The sequence below is a fragment of the Macaca fascicularis genome, chromosome 15 (genome assembly GCF_037993035.2).
Source record: "Macaca fascicularis isolate 582-1 chromosome 15, T2T-MFA8v1.1".
Taxonomy (NCBI): domain Eukaryota; kingdom Metazoa; phylum Chordata; class Mammalia; order Primates; family Cercopithecidae; genus Macaca; species Macaca fascicularis.
The window spans coordinates 53114596-53127350 of NC_088389.1; the positions used below are offsets into that span (position 1 = coordinate 53114596).

At 45.0% G+C, this 12755-nt stretch overlaps 1 long non-coding RNA gene across 2 annotated transcripts; it reads left to right on the top strand.

Moving 5' to 3' along the window:
• The first annotated feature begins 401 nt into the window (after positions 1-401).
• On the top strand, positions 402-3646 carry LOC141408723 (uncharacterized). 2 transcript variants are annotated; one of them, XR_012425036.1, is made up of 2 exons: positions 402-1102; positions 2492-3646. It is a non-coding gene; the product is annotated as an uncharacterized lncRNA (long non-coding RNA). The 2 variants fall into 2 exon arrangements; XR_012425037.1 differs by lacking the exon at positions 402-1102 and adding an exon at positions 1874-2012.
• Positions 3647-12755: the final 9109 nt, after the last annotated feature.

Sequence of the window (12755 nt, forward strand, 5' to 3'; positions counted from 1 at the left end):
CCTGGTCACCTCAGGAAGGCTTCAAGGCAGGGTTACATTCGGGCAAAGCGAGTCCAATTGCAGCCTTTGTCTTTATCAGCCTGAGCAGCAACACAGTCTTGGGGGACAGGGCAGTGACATTCCAATTCTCTGACGACACACTCAAGGGAGGGGATTCTTGGAAAGAAATGAGGGTAGCAGGGGGCAGACCCGCTTTGCTGCAGCTTTTTCTGCTTCCCTTGCATTTCCCTTTTGGGGAATTTCCATTTGCATCTCCCTCTGTTTCCAAGGCCTCCTAGGAGAGGAGGAGAGCTGCTTCTGTTTTCTGGCCTTTGTGATTCTGAAGAGCAGCTGAGGCACCAAGGGGTTGGTGGGGTGGGAGGAGTTGTGACTGGCTTCCGGTGCCCCTCCCTGGGTGATCTACTTCTTGTGTCACAGGAAACCCTGACAGGGTAGGGGGAATACACGGTTTCTACCATGTATGGAAGTGGGCAAACATCCAGACATCTAGGATTGTTATGAGTGAATTTTTGTGCTCCCTTCCACCCAGTTCATAGGTTGAAGCCCTAACCTCCAGTATGATGATTAGGAGGTGGGTCGTTTGGGAGGTAATTCGATTTAGATGAGGTTGTAAAGATGGAGCCCCCAAGATGGGATCCATGCCTTATGAGAAGAGACTCTAGAGAGAATTCTGTCTGTCATGAGAGCATACGGTGATAAGATGGCTGTTTGCGAGCCAGAAAGTGGGGCCTCAACAGGAATCAAATCAGCCTGCACCTTGATTTCGGACTTCCAGCATCCAGAATTGTGAGAAATAAATGTCTGTTGTTTAAATACCCAGCGCGAGAAGACTAAGACAAATACTCAGAGCAGAATTTTCAAGAGAAGCAAGGCATTCCTGTCCTTTGAAGTTCCCATCTGTTTTCCAGCTATATAAACACCACAGACTGCATGCTAAGTATGTTTGCTGTGTGAACGCAAGAACTCTCCTCTGGGAAAAGTCACAAACAAGCTACTTCACCCATTGCCTGACACAAAGGCAGCTTCCCCCTTGAGTAATATGGGATTGAAAATCAGTTCATTCAGCTATAAGCTCACCCAACGAACACCAAATTCAGCAACTGTGAGTAGTGCACTCTGTCCCTGCCCTTAATAAGTGAACAGCCCAACTATCTTCTAGAAGGGTTGATCACTTTGTAATTTTGTAATGGAAACCCACAAAGGAGACCTCCAATAATGAGAACTTCATCTTTAGCATGGTCTGGGCCACTCATCCCATAGAGCATGAAGCTCTCCAAGGTCTTCAGATTGGCGGTGGGAGAACGTGACTTTGAGCTTTCAGCTTTTTATCTCTCTAAAATGGGACAGAAAATCTCAGCTCTGATATTCTCTGTGGGATTCCAGAACAACTTCCTTGAGTCTCGGTTTCCCCATCTGCAAAAAGAAAATAGTCACAGCACCTACTACCTCATAGGTTTCTGGTAAGGATGGAATGAGTAATGCCTATGAGGGTGCCTTGCCAAATGTGCTACAGGTGTTGTTTGTGTGTTTGAGGTTCAAAAACCCACCTTGAAGCACGTACCCTTCATGGGAATTGCCCTTAACTGATTGGATGACCGCGGGCAAATTAAATGAACTCACAGGGCCTCAGTTTCCTCTTCCATGAGAGGTCATTTTGAGGTCTTTCAAAGGGTTGTGAGAATTAAAAGAAGGGCGCCCAGCACCATGCCTGCCATGCACACACGAGGCGTTCAGTAAGTGGTTCTCTCCCCTGCACCACGTCTGGACCTCATTTCTCCACAGAGTGGGTGGTAGGAATTTTCCAAATCGGCTCGATGTCCCCACTCCATCGCTTCATGCACTGGCCCATGACACACCCACAGTTTGGTCAAGTGCAGACTTGGAGAAACTTGGGGGAGAACGGAACCCAAGGCCCAGCCCCGCGCACGCGCGCCACGGCCGTCGCCCAGAGCAGCGTCTGCTAGTTACCTTTCACCTACTTCGCCGCGACTCGCCGCGCGGGGTAACTCCAGGTCAGACTCGGGGCCTCGCGCGCTTGCGCGCCGCCCGCCGCGGCTGGGCGTCCGGAGCTTTTATCTTGTGATGGTTTCGGTTCCGCTCTCAAATGGAGGGTGTGAGCTTTGCATACGTGCCCTAATTTCTGGGTCTGGGGCGACATTGGGCCCTCTGAGCTGTCACCCTGGCCGTGACGTCCCATTACCCCTCATTTCTTCCTTCCCCCATCTGTTGTCACGCTCTCCCTTTTCCCACAGCTGGCCCCTATTCAGCTGTGCCGATTGCCCCACATCCCTTCTTCCCGCAAAAGGCCGACAGGAAGGGAGCTCTGCCTGGCCTATTCCAGACAGCGCTCCGCGCTTCCGAGCGGAGCACAAGCCCGCAGAAGAGCCACGTGGGCGCAAACTAAGTGTTCCCATTCCTGCTGGGGAGGGGCCGGACCTAAAGACGGGGTTTCAAATAAGAAGGCGCACATTTTCTGGTTTTTGTCTTCCAGATGGCTACGTTGAAGACAGCTGGGGCTGCCGCACGCCTCGGGGTTACTGTCGGGCACCCGGCGGGCGGGGCCGGCGCTGGGGCGGGGGAGGGCTTCCTCGCCCTCAGAAACCACATTCGCAGAAACGCTTTTAACTGTTTGGCAGGGTTTCGAGTTCCCAACCACAGCACCCTTAGTGATGGTTTTCAGAAGACTTTGTTAGCTTCTCTGCTCCAGAGACCCATCCTTCGCTGACATCCCATCGATTTGGGAGCAGGAAAAAACAGACTCCTGCAAAATACCTCTTCTTCCGGTACCCTATACCCCTCTCTATCTACTTCGGGTCCCTGCAGTCCAGCAACAACCCCGAACGAGTGAAGGGAGGAGACATCGGTTTGTCCAGGCTCTGCCACCGACGGGTGATTTGGGTTAAGTCCGTCTCCAGTGTCATTGTCTTCAACTGTAAAACGTGAGGGTTAGTCCGAATGATCTCCAAACCCTTCAGCATTTAAGTTAGGTGATGAATACTAAGATTTTGCAATTCTATGGTGTCATGTCTCCTCCATTTCAGATAGGGCCCGCAGGGAATGTTGTTAAGGACAACCGCCATCTAAGTTACAAGTTTGTTCTGTGATTGGACAGTTTGAGGTCTTCTAGATTTCTTTGGCATGACGCATAACTATTTCAAGATACTAACATTTGGGCAGGGAGCGGTGGCTCAGGCCTGTAGTCCTAGCACTTTGGGGGGCCGAGGCGGGCGGATCACTTGAGGTCAGGAGTTAGAGACCAGCCTGGGCAACATGGTGAAATCCCATCTCTACTAAAAATATAAAAATTAGCTGGGCGTGGCGGCACATGCCTGTAATCCCAGCTACTCAGGAGGCTGAGGCAGAAGAATCGCTTGAACCTAGAAGGCGGAGGTTGCAGTGAGCTGAGATCATGCCACTGCACCCCAGCCTGGGCAACAGAGGGAGACTCCTCAAAAAAAAAAAAAAAAAAAAAAGGTATTAACATTTAAGGTTAAGAATGTAGGTCATTTCCCCAAAGAACTACAGACTGGAGGGCACACACCCCAAATTTTATTTCTTTGACTCTGCCATAGCCCCCAGAACAGTGTATAATGTAGCCAATTGTTGTGGATTTACTCTTAATGAATAAAATAAAATTTGTGACTAGCAGGGATGGGGTCCTATGCTTTCATTTTAATATGAACAGTTTTTTAAAACTCACAGATAAATGTATCACATGAGAAAAAAATACAAAGACTGAACATAGAGCAGCAATGTTAATCTGATAAATCGCAAATGAGTCTATACATTTTAATAGAGATTAGTATAAAGACCTGTAATTAGTTTTTTTAAAAAAACTACCAACATCATTACCAGGAGAATGGAAATAATGTACCAATAAATAAGGAGCTTCCTTATATTTCTACCTTATGTAATCCTCATGATGATGCTGTGAGTTAAGTGAAAACACAATTATGGTTTCCATTTCACAGAGGAAGAAACTGCAGCTTAGAGAAGTTGAGCATCTTTCCCAAGGTCATGCAGCTAGCATGTGATAGAACTGAATCCAGCTGGGCGTGGTGGCTCATGCCTATAATCCCAGCACTTTGGGAGGCTGAGGTGGGTGGATTGCTTGAGGTCAGGAGTTCGAGACCAGCCTGGCTAACATGGGGAAACCCCGTCTCTACTAAAAATACAAAAAAAATTAGCCAGGCGTGATGGCACATGCCTGTAGTCCCAGCTACTTGGGAGGCTAAGGCAGGAGAGTCACTTGAACCCAGGAAGTGGAGTTGCAGTGAGCTGAGATTGTGCCACTGCACTCCAACTTGGGCGACAGAGACTCTGTCTCAAAAAAAAAAACAACAAAAAAACCCTGACTCTAGGGTTCCTAAGGCCAGATGTTCTGCTTTAGGAGAGTATGTTTCAGTAATGTGTTTGTGTGTGTATGTGTTGGGAATGGGGGAAGATGGGGGAGTGGAGAGATCAAATTTGTCTAGAAGTGGGAGAAGAGATGGGCATTTGTAAGCATTACTATTACATCTAATGTTTCTTGAATTTTACAATGTTCCAGATACTGGGTTAGCATCATGTGTGCATTAATTCATTTAATTCTTCTAACAATTTTATGAGATAAATAGTATTGTTGTCTCTTTTAGTGCAATCAATGATATCGTTGATTAAATAAGAGAACTGAGTTGCCTAAATTCTCATAAGAAGTGGTGAAGCAAGATCCACCCTGGGATTGACTCCAGAGCTTAAGGGGGACTTTTGTTTTAGGGGTTTCCACTGGCTGAAAACCAGGAAAGAATCAGCAATACAATTTGGGTTCAAGGAGCCAAAGGCACCTCAGATTTCATAACTAGAAATCCAGAGTAAGGAATATAGTGGGTGATTTTGCTCTCCTGTGTTCTGATCAGATCCCACCTGGAAGGCTGGGCTCAGGTCTGGGCATCGTGTATGAAGACATCTACATTAAGATGGCAGCCAGGAGAACAAACAGCTTGGGGTTGTCCAAGACGCAATTGGCTCCCTCAGGGAGGAGTTGCACTTGTCTCCTCTAATCTCTGTCACCACCTTGGGATATTTCAGATTCATAAGGCCAAGCATAACATATGAGGCAGTGTGGTGTAAAGAAAACAGCAAAGGATTTGCCGTCAAACTGACATGGTCCCATGGTCTTGACTCTGCTCACCCCTTCCCAACTAGATGACCTTGAGTGTATTCTTTAATCTCTCTGGTTCTCAGTTTTCCCAGTTATAAAACTGGGGGGAATCAGACCTACCTTGCAGTACTGCTGTGAGAACTAATTGAGATAATGTGTATTTAATAACCACCCTTGGCCAGGTGCAGTGGCTCACACCTGTAATCCTAACACTTTGGGAGGCAGAGGCAGGCTAATCATTTGAGGTCGGGAGTTCAAGACCAACGTGACCAACATGGTGAAACCCTGTTTCTACTAAAAATACAAAAATTAGCCTGGCATAGTGGCCCACGCCTGTAATTCGAGCCACTCAGGAGGCTGAGACTCGAGTCTCACTTGAACCCAGGAGGCGGAGGTTGCAGTGAGCCAAGATCATGTGCCACTTCACTCCAGCCTGGGCGACAGAGCGAGACTCTAACTCCAAGAAGAAAAAAATCCTCTTTTCCATCTACATACAAACACAAATGAGAATGAGTTTAATTTCTGACCAATAATTTAATGAAGTCCTTAAAAAGGATAATTTTTTAATCTTTAGCAAGGTTTTTGAGTGACAGAAGTAGTGGTCTTTAGAAGTTTAGCCAGGTTTTTCTTTTTTCTTTCTTTTTTTTTGGAGACAAGGTCTTGCTCTGTTGCCCAGGCTGTTGCACAGTGTTGCACTCATGACTCACTGCATCTTCAACTACCTGGGCTCAAGTAATCCTCCTGTCTCAGCCTTCTGAGTAGCTGGGACCACAGGTGCATGCCACTGCACCTAATATTTTAATTTTGGTAGAGACAGGGTCTCAATACATTGCTCAGGCTGGTCTCAAACTCCTGACCTCAAATGATCCTACCACCTCAGCCTCCCAAAGTGTTGGGATTACAGGTGTAAGACACTGCACTCAGCTGGCCAGATTTTTAAACAGCTGGTTAGAGAGAACTTAATGGATTGTTCTGCATTATGGAACAAGAGTTTGGAGTCTGGGGCAATCTGGAATGAAGGTGTAAGGAGGAAAGATAGTGGGGGTTATGGTCTGAATGCATGTGTTTCCCCAAAATTAACATGTTTCAACTTAATCTCCAATGCAAGAGTATTAAGACGTGGGATCTTTGGGAAGTGATTAGGTCATGGGGAGAGATCCCTTATGAATGGGATTAGTGCCCTTATAAAAAGGACTAAGGGAGCTTATTTGTCTCTTCCACCATGTTAGGACACAGTGGGAAGGTACCCTCTATGAATCAGAAAGTGGGCCCTCATCAGAACATGACCATGCTGGTACCATGATCTTGGACTTCTCAGCCTCCAGAACTGTGAGCAATACATTTCTATTGTTTATTAATTACCCAACATAAGATATTTTGGTATAGCAGCCTGAATGGACTGAGATACTAGGAAAAAGGAAGAGAGAGAAAGATTAAGGAATTCAGCAGGAGGCCAGATCTTAAAATGTGGACCTGGTCCAAGGCCTTAAAGAATAGATATGACTGATACTGAATTTAAAGTTGACTAGGTTCCGGGAGGTGGAGGTTGTGGTGAGTCGAGATCACACCATTGCACTCCAGCCTGGGCAACGAGAGTGAAACTCCATCTCAAAAATATGTATATATTTTAAAATATTGATTGGGTTCTTGCAATGTAAAACCTCCTCTTTTCCAAACTTTAGTAAATGTCACTACATATGTGAATGCCTTGGTAAGTTTCCTGTGAATATTAATTTGAGTTAAACATCTGTGAGACACAATATGGACTACAGCAAAACAATCCCTTATGAGAATAATTCTGAAGAAGCTGGTGTTGGGAGCCTGAGCTAGTCAAGAAATATAAGGAACCCTTTGGAATTCAAAGAACTCTTTAGAAGATTATTTGGTTTACCATAATCCATAGAAAAGGAGGTCTAAACCACTTATCTCCATCTGAGGGGTCAGGATAACTCCAGCTGACATCTGAATTTCAGATGTAAGGAACCTGGCATAGAGTAGGCACTTTTGATCAAAAAGTAGAATTTAAACAATTTAATTGATCTAATCCTTATGGAGCCTTTTTTTAATGCCAGGAACAGTTCTAAGCACTTTACATATATAGCACTTTTAATCCCTATTCTAACTCTATATGTACTATTATTACCCCCCTTGAAAGATGCATACACTGAGTCACAGAGAACGTACCACGGTTAGCAAGTGGTGATACCAAAGTTCAAATACAGGCATTTCTGTGTTCTAACTAATAACTATTCTGGTCTCTGTAACTGTAGCTGGCGTTACTCTGCACTGCCAAGCTGATGCAAGACTCCCTGTCCTCTGGGTGTAGGCACAATTTTAAGCTTATTGACCACTGATTATGGAGGAGGTTCCACCAGGCCAGGAAGTTATCAGGAGGGGAGGAAGTGGAGAAGTAGCTTCAAGCCCGGAGGCTTTCTGCCCATGGAGCATGCCCGGTGTGGCCAAGGAAGACATTCTCTTTCCTGGCTGTTTGTTCCCTAAGCTAGAAATTATCTCGAGGAGATAGTAACGTGCAAAAAGTGATTGACTTTCCTGGCTGAGATGTCCTGAGGGGGATGGAAGTAAACAGATTTTGAAGGGATGGGATACTTAGGATGGCTGGAAGGCAGACCAGGGGCTCTAAGGGGATACAAGAGAGGGCACTGCAAGGGAACAGTGATGTCACCAGGACACAGGGTCCCCCGAAGCCAAGGGAAGCAGTAGCTTAGTGGCTGGTAGGACTGTGCCACCCTTTTCCACTCCTAGCACTCACCCTCACTCCAGGCAACCTCAGATGGGCTCTTCAGGCTTTTGAGAGATGCCAAGGATCATGGAATTGGCTTGGAGGGAAAAACATTATGGAAACCTAGGAGATGCTTGGCAGAGATGCCCCTCCCCCCGCCCCTCCCCCCACCATAAAAAAGCTCTTTGTGGGAACTGTGGCCATAGATTGCCATTTGTTGGAAGACCCAAAGAAAGCTAGTATCGTAAAACAGACCCAAGCATGGAGACTGTTGTTAATTAATTTTTCTAAGCCTCACTTATCTCAAGTATAAAATGAGGATAATGACACCTACCTCACAGGGCTATTTATAAGATAAAATCAGAAAATGCAGGTGAGGATGCTCTGAAACTATAAATACACCACAGAAATGTTATTTGCATTGCTGAGATAAACAGTGTTTGGAACATTGTTCATAATCAGTCAACTCAATTTCCAGCTACATTTTGGTAGTCAAAATCCAATCCCACCCCCAAAGAGAAATCAGTGTCCCCTCATCAAAACAGAAAGGAAAAACACTTCGATTTGTGATTGGCTGTCATCAGCTCATTCCCAACAGATATTCCATAATTTTTTACACTGGCTCTTTCCCCTGTGCTGCTAGCTACAAAGAGAGATTAGATGAGCCATCTGGCTGATGGGGAAAGTGCTTTCTCATCTTTTAAAGTATCTTCCTCATCCATCAAAGGGCTGCTCGTGATTGGATGCTTTTCTCATTTGCTCTCTCTTTTCTTCCTCTGGCAAGTCTCTGTGCCTTTCAAATTGTAAATAATTTCCCAGACACAGATTACCTTCTCTTGGGCCCTCCTGCACCCACCCCATCAACTGTCCTTTAGCTACTGATGCATTTTTTCCTGTCACATTCTGGCACCCCCAAGCTCCCAAATAAAGATATTTAATAGCCATTCCCGCTCTGTAACAAGAAATCAATGTACTAAAGGAAAATAGAGATTTTGGGGATGGAACAAAAAGGTTCTAGGAAGCAGAACATCTGTCGCCTACATAAATTGTGCCAAGGCTTCTCATAAATGAGACAGTAAGTTCAAAGTTTCCTCTTTTATCTCTTTCACTTCATAGACATTAAAGGTAGAGGGCTATGACTCCTCGTTTTGTACTCATTTGCTAGATTCAGTTACCAAATACATTATTGAGAAATATAGGAATTAAAAAACCTACAACTTGGAAACATCAGTCATGAATGCAACATCATTAAAAGGCAAGTTAATTATAATCAGAGTGTAAAAACGGTGGGCCTGAGGAAAAGATATTATCCTTTTTAAAATTGATATAAATGAAGTCTACAAACTGATAAACACTCAAAGCAGTCAAGGTAGGCTATTTTATTCTCGAACCTGCTGCTGCTTGGACTTTTACCAAGTCCACTCTTCCATCCATAACCAGGATTTAATAATAGCTATAATTATTAAATATTTGTTCTGAGCATTGGGCTAGCATCTTATGTACTTTATCTTTTTCAGTCTTCATAATAATATCTTGTGAAGTATCAGCCTTGAAGATGAGGAAGTGGAGGTGATGGGCTGTTAACCACTTTGCCCAAACTCCCCATTCTGATATGGGCTGGCATGTGAACTCAACTTGTCCAACTCCAAAGTTCAGGCTCCGAAGCACTATTCAGAATTCCTTCCCTCATTCCTGACATTGTATCTTCATTCAAATTTCCCCTCCATATTTGGTTTCTGTACTCCTCATTCTAATAAGTAACTTTTATAAATATTGCTTTCTTGAACAAAGCCAATAGTTGTAATTATAATAAAAACAACAATATCAGCTATCATTGGAGGGTTTACTGAATGTCTGTCCCTGAGCTGGACCCTCACAAACACAGTTAAATTCAGATTTGAGGAATCCCATACTCACATCTATTCTTCATTATCATCAATGTGCCAGGAAATCAGGGAAGAAAAATGAGAGAAAAACAAAACAACATTGGACTGAGAATCAAAAGTCCTGGAACTCTTTACTTGCAAAATTAAAATAACAGCCACTTTCTGTTTACTTCACAAAGTACTTGTGAGGCTTAAATTACATAATGCATTTAATCGTGCTTTGTAAACTGGTCAGATCTCTACAAGATGTTATAGTGAGCTATGTCAGTATTTAGTGTGTGATCTTGGCAAGCCATCATCTCTGAAGCTTGGTTTCATCATGTGAAATGGAAATCATAGTTCCTACCACTCAAGGTTGTTGTGAGGATTAAGGACTGCCTGGTCCACAGGGCAGGGTAATTGAATCTGTGTTTCACTGATACTCTTTTAAAGTTTGTTTTCAAGACTGCTTTCTCTCTAAGTACTTTTCTTTCTCTTGTTCCTAGTTATATTCTGGCAATTTCTTCCACTCTCATCCCTGAGTTGAAGCACCCAGCTTTCTGGCCACCATTGCATTTGTTACAGGATGGAAAGTCTTGACTGTGAGTTGTCTAGGTTCTTGGCACATTGGACAAAGAATTGAACAAAATGCACAAATAAAGCAACAAAAGAATGAAGCAATGAGAGAAGACAGAAACAATGAAAGTGCAGATTTATTAAAGCAGAAGTTCACTCTCCACAGAGTAGGAGCAGGCTCCAGCAAGCGGCTCTAGGGCCCAAACTATAATGTTCTTCTACTAGAGATGGAGTCTCACTCCGTCGCCCAGGCTGGAGTGCAGTGGTGTGATCTCAGCTCACTGCAACATCCGCCTCCCGGTTTAAGCGATTCTCCTGCCTCAGCCTCCTGAGTAGCTGGGATCACAGGTGTGCACCACCACATCAGGCTAATTTCTGTTTTTTTGTTTTTTTGTTTTTTTTTAGTAGAGATGGAGTTTCAACATGTTGGCCAGGCTGGTCTCCAACTCCTGGCCTCAAGTGATCCGCCCACCTCAGCCTCCCAAAGTGCTGGGATTACAGGTGTGAGCCACCAAGCACGGCAGGATTGCCATGTTCTTTAGGGTTTTTATTAAACTAAAAGAATTTGGTAACACCCCAGGTGTCCTTTAGAGGCCTCCAATTGATTACACCCTATGAAGAATGGGCCTGTGGCCAATCAGAGGCTGAAGTGGAGACTTGGCCTGTGGTCAATCAGAGGCCAAAGTGGAAATTTCTATCTTGTTATCACAAGAGTGAGGATGTGGCCTGTGTGCTGCCTAATCTTGCCTAGAACCGGCTGCACCAGCTGTTCTTTTGCTCCTGCCTTAACCCTTGGTTACCCTAATTACCTATTTTCCTGCTTTACATTCACTTCCTTAAGGAGCCAACTGGCACACAGAAGCCCAACCTAGAAGACACCCACACCTCTAGTCTGTTATACCAAACTCCCCAGTTTCTTTTTTTTTTTTTTTTTTTTTTTTTTTGAGACGGAGTCTCACGCTGTTGCCCAGGCTGGAGTGCAGTGGCGCGATCTCGGCTCACTGCAAGCTCCGCCTCCCGGGTTCCCGCCATTCTCCTGCCTCAGCCTCCTGAGTAGCTGGGACTACAGGCGCCCGCCACCGCGCCCGGCTAATTTTTTTTTGTATTTTTAGTAGAGACGGGGTTTCACTGTGGTCTCGATCTCCTGACCTTGTGATCCGCCCGCCTAGGCCTCCCAAAGTGCTGGGATTACAGGCTTGAGCCACCGCGCCCGGCCAAACTCCCCAGTTTCTAACTTTGTTCTTTTCTGAGATCTTCTAGCCCCATGCTTGGGATCTGTTACAATCCAGCTTCTGATTTAGCAGGGCTGGGGTTGAGCCTGACTGTGCAGTTCTAGCCAGCTTCCAGGTGATGTCCATACTGCTGGCCCATGAACTACACTTGAGAAGCGAGGATCTAGCTTAAATGCTACACCAGAAATCACCTGACCAGCATCTCTCAGCTCCTGTAGTCTTCACAACCATTTACTGGATCTTTTCAACAAGGCTATCATAGGCTCTTAACCCTCTGGACTTGTGTGACAGAAGCCACTAGCCTCCTCCTAATTCCATCTCTTTCTCAATGGTGACAGAGCCTCTTCTACCCCCATTTTTAGCTAGGCACTTGGCCATCCAGAATAAAACAAAAAGTGTCCTCGTCTTCCGTCCAGCTAGGAATGGCCATGTGACTACGCTAGATATAAGCAGAAATAGTTTGTGATACTTTTGGAAAGTTTCCTTAAAGGGAGGGAATAGGCCATTTTCTCTCCCTTTCTTCCTTCCTGTTGGTTGCATCGGGGTCATGGTGACTGAATCTCAACAGTCATCTAAGGCCAAGAGGTGGGTGTGGCAAGCAGAGCTGTAGTGTGGAGCAAACCTGGCTTCTGCAGACTTCTTTCACATGAGAGGGAAATACGAGGCTTTTTCACTTAAACCGCTGATATTTGGGGTTCTCCATTTCTCACAGTATAATCCTAACTAAGAGATGCTGCTCACTGATGAACTCCCCTCCATGACTCTGTCCAGCAGAACCAGCTCAAGTGCTCCACCCTCACCTCTGAGGGGTATGACAATTTCAGCACTCCCCCAGCCTCTACCTGAGTCCTTCCCTCAGCCCCAAGTTTTACCATTTTCTACGAAACCCTTTTCTCCTCCCAATCCCTGCCTCAGTTCTCCTCTAGGAATCACCCGGTAGCCTTGTTTGAAATACAGACTAGAGTTTCTCTGGTCCTGGGCCTAGCAGGGGTCCAGCAATCTGCATTTATCTGGAGTGATTTTGACGCAGGTAGCTTGTGGATCAAATATTGAGAAACACTGCCCAAAGCTGTTTTTGTGGTTTTTTTTTTTTTCTTTTTGGCTAATTTATAAAATTATGAAATATTTCAATCTTACAGGAAAAAAAGAGTAGCATAAAAAATACCTTAGTACCTACCACCTAGCTTTGTCATATTTTACTT